Source organism: Lissotriton vulgaris, chromosome 2_1 (genome assembly GCF_964263255.1).
Source record: "Lissotriton vulgaris chromosome 2_1, aLisVul1.2, whole genome shotgun sequence".
Lineage (NCBI taxonomy): Eukaryota > Metazoa > Chordata > Amphibia > Caudata > Salamandridae > Lissotriton > Lissotriton vulgaris.
The window spans coordinates 943,554,388-943,566,743 of NC_141687.1; the positions used below are offsets into that span (position 1 = coordinate 943,554,388).

The following is a 12,356-nucleotide window of genomic DNA, read 5'->3' on the forward strand; positions in this document are numbered from 1 at the left end:
CTATACATCTAAGGGACAGTATTGATAAATTTACTTGCGTTTATTAGAACTGTTACTATATCAACATTGCACCTGTGTTAAATTATTGTGCGACATGTTCGTTGGAAAATATACATTTTCTATGGTAATACTTAGCAAAGGACTACGTAATTTCTCAAGCAGGTCATACCTTTGTTTAAACCAACCGATACATATTCTTTTTTTTTATCGTTATATCTTGTAGGTTATTCGTACGCTTTCAACATTTCCTTGATAGGGGGAAAGAAACTGCGCACCAACATATATCATGTAAGTACAGCCAACTGTTCACTCTTCTACACAATTTTTACTTCCGTTCATAACACTTCGACTCGCCACACAGAACATTTCTTCCAATAATTCAAGGCACAACATAAGTTTGACACACACCCTCTCGTACATCTCCTTGTGTTACCTTTTCACGCACACACAACTAACAAGACTTACTAAATTACAATCACGACATATTGATTGCAAGCACAACTTCAAGTTACTTGACACTATCAACAAGATCAACAGTACCCACAGCTTCAGCTTGCACCTAACACACAAAAGCGCACACACATTATCACATTCACATGCATAGGAACAAACATCCCCGTTACACCATGCGAACTACTTTCGGAACATTCGGCCGCAATCTCATATCATAACACTTTGCCACACTCCCAGGAACATTTCGTTCACAATTTCAACTACATACATTACTTGTACACTAACTGGGTACACTTTCAATATTACACGCAAACCGCATTCATTCTCAGATTTAATGCAACACAGTAACTACTCAAAGTTACAAGATGACACACACACCTTCTTTTTACGTCGGTTACTATTACCTTTTCACGCACACACGGTTAAGAACACATACTATATAACACGCATGGAGAATTGAGTGCAACCACAACAGAACACTCCTTACGATTTTAGTCACAGCTTCACAGCAATACAGTAAACAGGATGATCGGACTGAACAGTGAACAGAGCTGCAGCTTACACTACTCACACACACCTTGTCATATTATCTTTCAATATTACACGCATACCGCTTGCATTCTCAGATTAAATGTAACACAGTAACCAGTGCAAGTTACAAGATGACACATACACACCCTTTTTTTACATCTCTTAGTATTAACTTTTCACGCACACACTGTTAAGAACACATACTATATCACACGCACGCCGAATTGAGTGCGACCACAACAGAACACTCATTACGCTTTCATTGACAGCTTCACAGCAAGACAGTAAACAGGATGATCGGACTCAAGAGTGAACAGAGCTGCATCTTACACTAATCACACACACCCTGTCACATTAGGCAAAACACTGACTGCCACCCTTATACAGCACGTGCGACTCCAACGCAATCTAAGATCATAGCACTTCGCCACTACAGCACCAAACTTTCAGTCACAACTTCAAATTGCACATTTATTTGCACGCAAACAGGCTACACTTTACAACATTCACGCGGAATGCATTCATTCGCAGCTTTACTGGCACACAGTAAGTAATCCAAGTTACAAGCTGACACACGAAAACAGCCGCTCGTACAACTACTAGTATTACCTTTTCACAAACACACATCCAATAACACATTAGCCAGGATTAGCTGCCTACAAACATAAACACTTGACTTTACACTTACTACACTATTCACAGGCACATTGTAACATTAGGGGGAATAGTACAGCCATAAACGGTTCGCAACACTTCGCCACACCACAACAAACTTTTCATACACACATTCCACGAACAAGGGGACTTTCGCACACACCCTCTATTACATGGCTACTCACAATCTTTCTCTCAGAGGCCAAATTTACTGTTTAGTTTGTGTCCAAGGACCGCATCGGTGGGGGCAGGGTCAGTGGGTAAGGGTCGGGGCTACAGCAACAACATAAAACTGACCATGATGTTAATCACAGGACCCTGCAGCCGAAGGCTTCGTCCACTGAGCCCTCCCGGCATACACATAATTTTCTCGCTCTCTTTCTCTCTCGGTCTCCCTCCCTCTCTATAGCACACTAATCACACACACCCTGTCACATTAGGCAAAACACTGACTGCCACCCTTATACAGCACGTGCGACTCCTACGCAATCTAAGATCATAGCACTTCGCCACTACAGCACCAAACTTTCAGTCCGAACTTCTAATTGCACATTTATTTGCACGCAAACAGGCAACACTTTACAACATTCACGCGGAATGCATTCATTCGCAGCTTTACTTGCACACAGTTAGTAATCCAAGTTACAAGCTGACACACGAAAACAGCCGCTTGTACAACTACTAGTATTACATTTTCACAAACACACATCCAATAACACATTAGCCAGGATTAGCTGCCTACAAAAAAAAACACTTGACCTTACACTTACTACACTATTCACAGGCACATTGTAACATTAGGGGGAATAGTACAGCCATAATCCGTTCTCAACACTTCGCCACACCACAACAAACTTTTCATACACACAATCCACGATCAAGGGGACTTTCGCACACACCCTCTATTACATGGCTACTCACAATCTTTCTCTCAGGGGCAAAATTTACTCTTTAGTTTGTGTCCAAGGACCGCATCGGTGGGGGCAGGGTCAGTGGGTAAGGGTCGGGGCTACAGCAACAACATAAAACTGACCATGAGGTTAATCACAGGACCCTGCAGCCGAAGGCTTCCTCCACTGTGCCCTCCCGGCATACACATAATTTTCTCCCTTTCTTTCTCGCTCGGTCTCCCTCCCTCTCTATAGCTCTCTCTCCCTCCCTCCAGCTCCCCCTCCCTCTCTCCTGTCTTCCTCTGTCTCACCCTAACTGTGTTCCTCCCTCTGTCTCACTCCCTCTCTCTTCTTCCTCCTCTCTCTCTCCCTCTCTCCCTCCCTCTCCGTCTCCCTCCCTATCACTCTGCATCTCACTCCCTTTCTCTTCCTCTCCCTCCATTTCCCTTCCTTTCCCTCACTTTCCCTTCCTCTCTGTCTTTGTACATAACTCTCCATTTGCCTCCCCTTTACTCCCTCTCTGTCTTTCTACATTACTTGCACACTAACTGGGTACACTTTCAATATTACACGCACACCGCATTCATTTTCATATTCAATGCAATACAGTAAGTAATCTAAGGTACAAGATGACACACACACACATTTTTTGGTACGTCTCTCACTATTAACTCTTCACGCACACACTCACTCCCTCTCCATCCCCAACAACAATTCCAGCATTTAAAACTACCCACAGACACATTCAAGTCCCGCATCCTCAGCAATTCACAACTATTTTCCTAATACAAATAACGACACTACTTTAAGGGGGTCGTTATTTTTGCACCCTCACACACACTCACCCTCACCCTCACTTACCCGCAACGCCTCACCCTCACTCACCCTCAACACCTCACCCTCACTCACCCTCACCCTCACTCACCCTCAACACCTCACCCTCACTTACCCTCAACGCCTCACCCTCAGTCACCCTTAACACCTCACCCTCACTCTCACTCACCCTCAACCCCTCACTCTCCCTCACCCTCACCCTCACTCACCCTCAACGCCTCACCCACACTCACCCTCATTCTCACTCACCCTCAATGCCTCACCCTCACTCACCCTCAACACCTCACCCTCACTCACCCTCAACCCCTCGCCCTCCCTCACCCTCCCTCACCCTCAGCCTCACTCACCCTCACTCACCCTCACCCACCCTCACCCTCATCCTCACTCACACTCACCCTCACTCACCCTCACTCACCCTCAGTCACCCTCAGTCACCCTCACTCAACCCCTCACCCTCACTCACCCTCACTCAACCCCTCACTCAACACCTCACTTTCACTCACCCTCAACCCCTCACTCACCCTCAATTTCACTCACCCTCACTCACCCTCAACCACTCCCCCACCCTCACTAGCCCTCAACACCTCACCCACACACCCTCAACACTTCTCCCTCAACTCCTCACTCTCACTCAACACTTCAACGCCTCACCCTCACCCTCAACACCTCACTCACCCTCAACCCCTCATTCTCACTCACCCACACTCACCCTCATCCTTACTCACCCTCAACTTCTCACCCTCACTCACCCTCAATCTCTCATCCTAACCTACCCTCACTCACCCTCAACCCCTCACCCTCACTCACCCTCACTCACACTCACCCTCACGCTCACTCACCCTCAACACCTCATCCTCACTCACCCTCACCATCACTCACCTTCAAACCGTCACCCTCACTCACCCTCACCCTCACTCACCCTCAAACTCTCACCCTCATTCACCCTCAACACCTCACTCACCCTCCCTTACCTCACTCACCCTCACTCACCCTCACCCACCCTCAACACCTCATCCTCACTCACCCTCACTCACCCTCACTCACCCTCACTTATCCTCACTTATCCTCACTCACCCTCAACACCTCACCCTCAACCCCTCACCCTCAACTCTTCACTCACCCTCAACGCCTCACCCTCACTCACCCTCAACCCCTCACCCTCACCCACCCTCACCCCCCCTCACCCACCCTCACTCAACCCCTCACCCTCAATCACCCTCACCCTCACTCACCCTCAATCCCTCACCCTCAACCCCTCACCCTCACTCACCCTCAATACCACTCACCCTCACTCACCCTCAACCCCTTCCCCTCACTCACCCTCACCACCTCACCTCACTAACACTCAACACCTCACCCTCACCCTCACACCCTCAACACTTCACCCTCACTCACCCTCACTCACCCTCAACCCCTCACCCACACTCACCCTCTCTCTCCCTCTCTCTAGCTCCCCCTCCCTCTCTCCTGCCTTCCTCTTTCTCACTCTAACTTTGTTACTCCCTGTCTCCCTCCCCCTCTCTCTCCCTCCCTCCATCTCCGTCTCCCTTCCTATCACTCTCCGTCTCACTCCCTTTCCCTTCCTCTCACTCCATTTTCCTTCCTTTCCCTCACTTTCCCTCACTCTCCCTCACTCTCCATCTCCCTCACTCTCCCTCCCTTTTACTCCCTCTCCATTTCCCTCCCCTTCACTCCCTTTCTGTCTTTGTACATTACTTGCACACTAACTGGGTACACTTTCAATATTACACGCACACCGCATTCATTCTCAGATTCAATGCAACACAGTAACGAGTCCAAGTTACAAGATAACACACACACACCTTTTTTTTACGTCTCTCAGTATTAACTTTTCACGCACACACTCACTCCCTCTCTGTCCCCCTTTTCCTCCCACTCCCTCTCTCTCCCTCTATCATCTCACCCTGCCTGTGTGCCAGCCATGGCGCATACACTCACAGCAGCACCAGAGCTCTTAACAGGTCTTTAAAAGACTATTTACATGCTAATGTGGCCTTTACTGGAAAAATTCAAAAAGATATATTCTAACCATTATTTTTTTTTCTCCTTTCAGATTATTAAAACAACAACAAAAGAAACAGAAGTTAAGGTAAATACTACTTTGCCAGTTAGTTGAAAAATTGTCAAAAGTTCATACCTTACAGTCCCCCAAAAAATGTGTTACTTCACAAACCTTCTTAATTTAAATTTGTTGATAAAAACATTTTAGTATAACTTATAAGATGCAGAAATGCTTGAAAGCAAGTTACCATCAAGGGAATAGCAAATTTAATAGCAAATCACAAGGTAAGCAATGCTTACCAAATAGTGCTTTTGCTGTCTTGCACAATTTATGCAAGCCAGTAACTACTTGGAACTCTAATGATCTGCATTATATAATGGACCGTGGGGACGCTTTATATCTACAGATGCATTCTATTAACAAAGAAACACTTATGCATCCAGATGACCTGCCAAGGTATATAGACCACAATCAAGAGATATATTCACTTTTGCTACGGAACGCTTACTACGGTGATGTCCTTAAACGTTTTGATAAAGCCTACCCAGATATTAGCACAGCATTAAATGTTACTATTAATAAGCACTGTGGTGTTATACTTTGTATGAATGTTTATGTAATAGCTATTTTCAAACATATGCAATCATACTTTGTATTTGATTCACATAGTAGGGACCATGAAGGCATGCCTCATTCAAACGGAACATGTGTTACAATTGCATTTCATTCTTTTGAAGGGCTGATTCAATATGTTATGAAACTAGCATATAACTTTACACATCAGGCTGAGCAATGTGTCCAATTTGAATTAACACCAATAGATATAAAAGTCATTAAAAGGAAATCATTTACAAAAGCACTTACTGTGCACAAAAAAAATAGTCACCTACCGCAAGAAAGAAAAATTTGAGTACATACTACTGAATGTACTCCTAATCAGACTATAACATCAACAACAATGTCTTCAGATGATTTACTGAATAAAAGTAAGGGAGGGAATAGCAATACTAATCATTTAGCACAATTACCAGGGAATAGTAAATCTATACAGGGAACAAATAAACAGTCTCGGAAAAGAAAAAGGGATTCAAGTACATGTCCAACTAAAGTTGTACAAAGAAAAAAAGTTAATACAGCTGAAGAAGACATTACCAACAGTCAACTAAGTGCTACTGATAATAACAGACCCATATTCACGCAGGGCCAAAGACAGAAACGAGGTAAACAAATCCATACAATCATTCGCAAATTCCACCGTGAAATATTGCATGGGCCAGAGTACATTTGTACTCTTTGCAATCAACTGTGGCATAAACAAACGTTGCAAAATATACGCTGTGTTAGCCAATCCGAAATTTTCAAAACGTGTAACATTAGTAACAAGAAAACAAATTTTATTTGTAAGACTTGCTATTATTACATTCGCAAAAACAAAATACCACCATGTTCTATTGTAAATGGCATGGGGTTCCCAAATGTACCAGTTGAATTAGAATTATATGATTTAGAAGAAAGATTAGTTTCACCTAGGATACCATTCTTACAAATTCGGAGTCTGCCACGCGGTTTTCAAAAATCATTATCAGGTGCAGTAGTTAATGTACCTGCAGATGTTATGACAACTGTTACAATTTTACCAAGGCAAATTAATGACGCCATGACAATCCCAGTGAAATTAAAAAGGAAATTAATCTATAAATCATATACACATTATGAGAATATTAGACCAAATACAGTAAAAAAGGCAGCTACATGGCTAGCTAAAAATAGTACAATGTTTAATGAATATGGTGTTACGATTAACCCTGACTGGGAGTATATACCTCCAGAAATAGAATCTCACAATGAGACTTCTGAGACAAACAATTCATCTGATATTTCAGACAACATAGAAGCTGGGAATTTGGATACTATGTTAACAAATGAAACTATTACTAGTAATTCGCTGAATGTGTTAAGTTTCGCTCCAGCTGAACATAACACGCCAAGAGGTTTATATGAGGATAAAGATTCAGAGTTTTTGGCTTTCCCTACTATTTTTTGTGGTGAACGAAGGCCTAACAATAAGGAAAGACACATACCGGTACATTATAGTACTAGTTGCCAAGCTGAGTTAAGGAGTTATGATAGAAGATTCGCTAAATCTATTACTAATGTGTTTTTTAAACTGAAGAAATTACATATTAAGCAGATCCATGGTAAAATCAACATTTCCATCAGAAAACATTTTACAGATGGGAATAAAATAACTGCTAAAGACATTAAATGTAATATTGCCAATGTTTTACAGTTTAATGAGGGTTACAAAGTATTAAAAACTATACGCAGTTCACCTCCATATTGGCAGTTCACCTCCATATTGGGAAGGTTGCAAAAAAGATATTTTTGCAATGATAAGGCAACTTGGCATACCCACTTTCTTTTTGACTTTATCTGCTGCTGAAACAAAATGGCACCATTTAATAAATATACTATTGAGAGTTAGAAACTTAAAGGAATGTACAGAGGAAGAATTCTTAAACATGTCTTGGGAAACTAAAAGTAAATTAATACAAGAAGATCCAATAACATGTGCAAGACAGTTTGACTATCAAGTTAGGAAATTCTTTAATTGTGTTTTGCTGAATGGCACTAATCCAATTGGGGAAATAGTAGACTACTTTTACAGAGTCGAATTCCAACAAAGAGGTTCTCCACATATACATGCATTACTCTGGGTAAACAAAGCACCATTGTATGGTGTTTCACCAGTGGAAGAAGTCAATAGCTTTATTGACAAATATATCACTTGTCATAAGTCTGAGAACCCTGTTTTACAACCGTTAATAAATCTACAAAGGCATGGTCACACCAAAAATTGCAGACGTAAACTGCAACGGACATGCAAATATCAATATCCAAAATATCCAATGTCAAGAACGCTCATATTAGAGCCATTAACACTTGAGGAGACAAATAAGCAATGGCAAGATAATATGAAAATAATACATGAATCTATGAATAATACTACTTTTAATACACTTTCTTTTGAGGAATTTTTAGACTTCATTAAAATGGATGATAAAGAATATATTACTTCAATACAAACTAGCTTACAAAAAACAACTATTTTTTTTAAAAGAACACCAGGCGAATGCTTCATCAATAACTACAATAGTACTCTTTTAGAAGCTTGGCGAGCAAACATAGACTTGCAGTTTATACTGGACCCTTATGCTTGTGCAGTCTATATTATCTCATATATCAGTAAATCGCAAAGAGGAATTAGCAAACTTCTAGCGCAAGCTGCTAAAGAGGTAACAAGCAATAGTAATATCAAAGATCAACTTAAACACATAGGAAACAAATTCCTCAACTGCACAGAAATTAGTGCTCAAGAAGCAGCATATCTAATTCTTCAAATACCATTACAGAAAAGCTCACGATCATTTGTATTTATTAATACTAGCCGTCCAGAGAAAAGAACTTATTTAATGCGTGATATCGAAACTATTAATAACTTGCCCGAAAATTCAACTGACATTCAATGTGAAAATATTATTATTAAGTACTGCAAACGGCCACAATCATTAGAGATGTGCACGTTAGCAGACTATGCGGCTAATTTCAACTATGTGAAGAAAAAAACACATGGGAAAGAAATCAATGATTGCGAAGATTTACTTGCAGAACAAAACTTTTACAGCTCAGATGAGGAAGAATTAGAAATAGAATGTAGTGACGGTAATAAAGAACAACAGAAACAGAATTATGATTATGCTTTAAATAAGCGCAGACAAGGAAAAATAATACGCTTTTGCAGATTTAGCAAAAATAATCAACCAGAAGAGTATTATAGAGAAATATTAATGTTGCACTATCCATGGAGGGAAGAAGAAAAAATACTAATCAACAAGGAAACTTACTATGATAGGTATCTGGAAGTTAAAATATTTGTTGACACACAACTAAAAATCTATAACAAACAGCATGGGGAACTTACAAACATTATTCATGAACAGTGTCATGAAAATGTAATTTCACCTCCTCTATCACCAACTGTTAATATACAGACAGAAGACCAAAATCCAGAAAATAATAATAGATATGATTTGGCTCTAGATTTAGGAATTAGAACTACAACTGAAGAACAAAGCTCAACTAACGTTATTTTACCCAATGAAAAATACCAACAACTTATGCAAAACTTAACGGAAGAACAACTTAAATTTGTTTACCATCACTTGCATTGGTTTAAAACTACAAGCACTCCATGCTATACTTTTTGCACTGGAGGGGCTGGTGTTGGGAAAAGTTTTGTAATATCTGCACTATATCAAACTTTACTACGCTACTATAACACTAAGGCAGGTGAAAATCCAGATAATGTTTATATCTTACTTACTGCTCCAACAGGAAAGGCTGCCCATAATATTAATGGCAAATCACTACATAGCACTTTCAAAATACCTGTGTCGCAAAGTTTGACTTATAAACAACTGAGTCATGAACATAGAACTGCTCTACAAATGGAAATGATGCATGTTAGAGTTGTTATTATTGATGAAATTTCAATGGTAGGACACAATATGTTGAATTTTATACATAACAGGCTTCAAGAAATAAAATCCTCTAATGAACCATTCGGAGGAATTTCTATTTTAGCCATTGGTGACTTTTACCAATTAAAACCTGTATTTGACAGATACATTTTTCAGGATTCTACACAGATGTATGGTCCTTTAAGTGCTAACTTATGGAAAGAACATTTTAAAATTTTTGAATTAACAAAAATTATGCGCCAAAAAGAAGATCTACAATTTGCTCAATTACTAAACCGATTGAGAGAAGGCAAGCATACTGAAGAAGATATTTTACAAATTAAGCAAAGTGAAATACAACCTGATGAGAGTTTATTAGAAACAATTCCATATATCATGTCAACTAATATAGAAGTTAATGAAATTAACAAAAAGGTTTTAGAAAATCATTGCAAAGATTATCCAGTCTACATAACAGTAGCAAGCGATACCGTCAGTTCTGATTTGTCTGAAAATGTGAAAAAAACTATTCTTAAGCAACTGCCCAAAGATCCACAGAAAACAATGGGCCTTTCACATACATTACACATTGCCTTACAACTTCGTTATGATTTAAGTTGCAATGTGGATGTCAATGATGGTTTAACAAATGGCGCAACTGGTGTGGTACAATTAGTTGAATTGATTAACAATACACCTATTATTGTTTGGTTGTTATTTGACAATCCCAGTATAGGACAAACAACCAGACAACAATATAAACACTTATTTCATTCACAAATACAAAATACATGGACACCAATACATGCTATAGCTAGACATTTTCAATACACAAAAAAATGTATTACCATTATACGGAAGCAATTTCCTTTACGCCAAGCATCAGCACGCACTATACATCGCACACAAGGTGCAACTCTCGAACCACTTTATATACACTTTAATAACAGCAAGATTCATCATTTGCATTATGTTGCTATTAGCAGGGCAAAATCAATACAAAATGTATATGTACACAATTTTGATGAAGGTAAAATTTTAGTACATCCACAAGTTAATGAGGAAATGCACAGATTAAGGACAGAAATGCCACTTGAAATACATATCCCACAGTTACATACATACAGTGCACATTTCAATATCATTGCACACAATATAAGATCACTACAGAAAAATTTTTCATCTATGGTAGCGGATAGGAATATATTAGAAGCAGACATTATTTGCTTAACTGAGATCAACACTACAAGAAATGCTACAGCTAATGATTTCACGATAGAACAATACCATCACATTATATTTGATAAATTTCATACATACAACACAAACCATGGAATGATTATGTACTACAAAAAAGATTTATTTATATTGCCTATTTATGAGACACGTGAAGGGATAGACATTTTACATTTTACTCTACAGATTTATAACACGGATTACCTTATTATTATTTTATACAAACCACCCCAAAAAAGTATAACTTCTCTTTTTTATTTTATCACAAATATTACGGATTTTTACCCCACACACAAATTGATTATTATAGGGGATTTCAATGTGGATGTATCTCAACAAAATGCAAACACCAAGCAATTACTTGGATTCTTTGAAACAAAATTACAATGTCAACAACTCATTAACAGTTACACAACTAACTACCAATCCATTTTAGATCATATATATACAAATGACCAACTACACAACTATGGTACTTTAGAATGCTATTACAGTGATCATAAAGCAATATGGGTTTGTATTTAACATGTTATATCACATTTTCTATTTTAGATGATGTCTATTGAAGAAATCATGAACATTAATACCGATGACAACAAACCATATCAGAAACCCATAAGAGTTAATGTCATCAACTGCTCAGGGAAAACTACTTACAAAAATGCTAAACAAGAACAGAAAATTCTATTCCATTTGGCTCTAGGAGATAAAACTGGAACCATAAAATGTACTTGTTATCAAGAAAATTTATATGAGCAAACTAAAAGTAACTGTGGACTACTGATACGCAACTTTATTATCAAAAACAAAACAATTTTAATTACAAAGCAAACTAAAGTAACAAAATTTCCCGCTATGACAATTGAGGAGGGCCTGATCCAACAAGCAAAGAACATTTTGCATCCGCCTGCACCATCGGCTTCTCCCATCAAGGAAATAAAACGGGCAAGTCTAAAAAGTCTTATGACCGTTTCAGGGACAATAATTGCCGTAAGTATGAACGCAAACATGTCATCATGTCAACTAAAAAAAAAACATTGAAAATGCAATAGGTCTCGCATTTGAAAAGTTGGACTTAATAGTATTGTAAATGACATATCTTATTTATTTGTTGGTTTTTAAAATTGCAAGTCTAAAAAGTCTTATGACTGTTTCAGGGACAATATGTGCCGGAAGTATGAACGCAAACATGTCATCATGTCTACTAAAAAAATG

General features: G+C 39.2%; 1 long non-coding RNA gene across 1 annotated transcript; it reads left to right on the forward strand.

Annotated features, from left to right (window-relative positions):
* Positions 1-223: 223 nt before the first annotated feature.
* Positions 224-11,799, forward strand: LOC147731444 (uncharacterized). The gene is made up of 3 exons (XR_015308634.1): positions 224-288; positions 5,437-5,472; positions 11,694-11,799. It is a non-coding gene; the product is annotated as an uncharacterized LOC147731444 (long non-coding RNA).
* Positions 11,800-12,356: the final 557 nt, after the last annotated feature.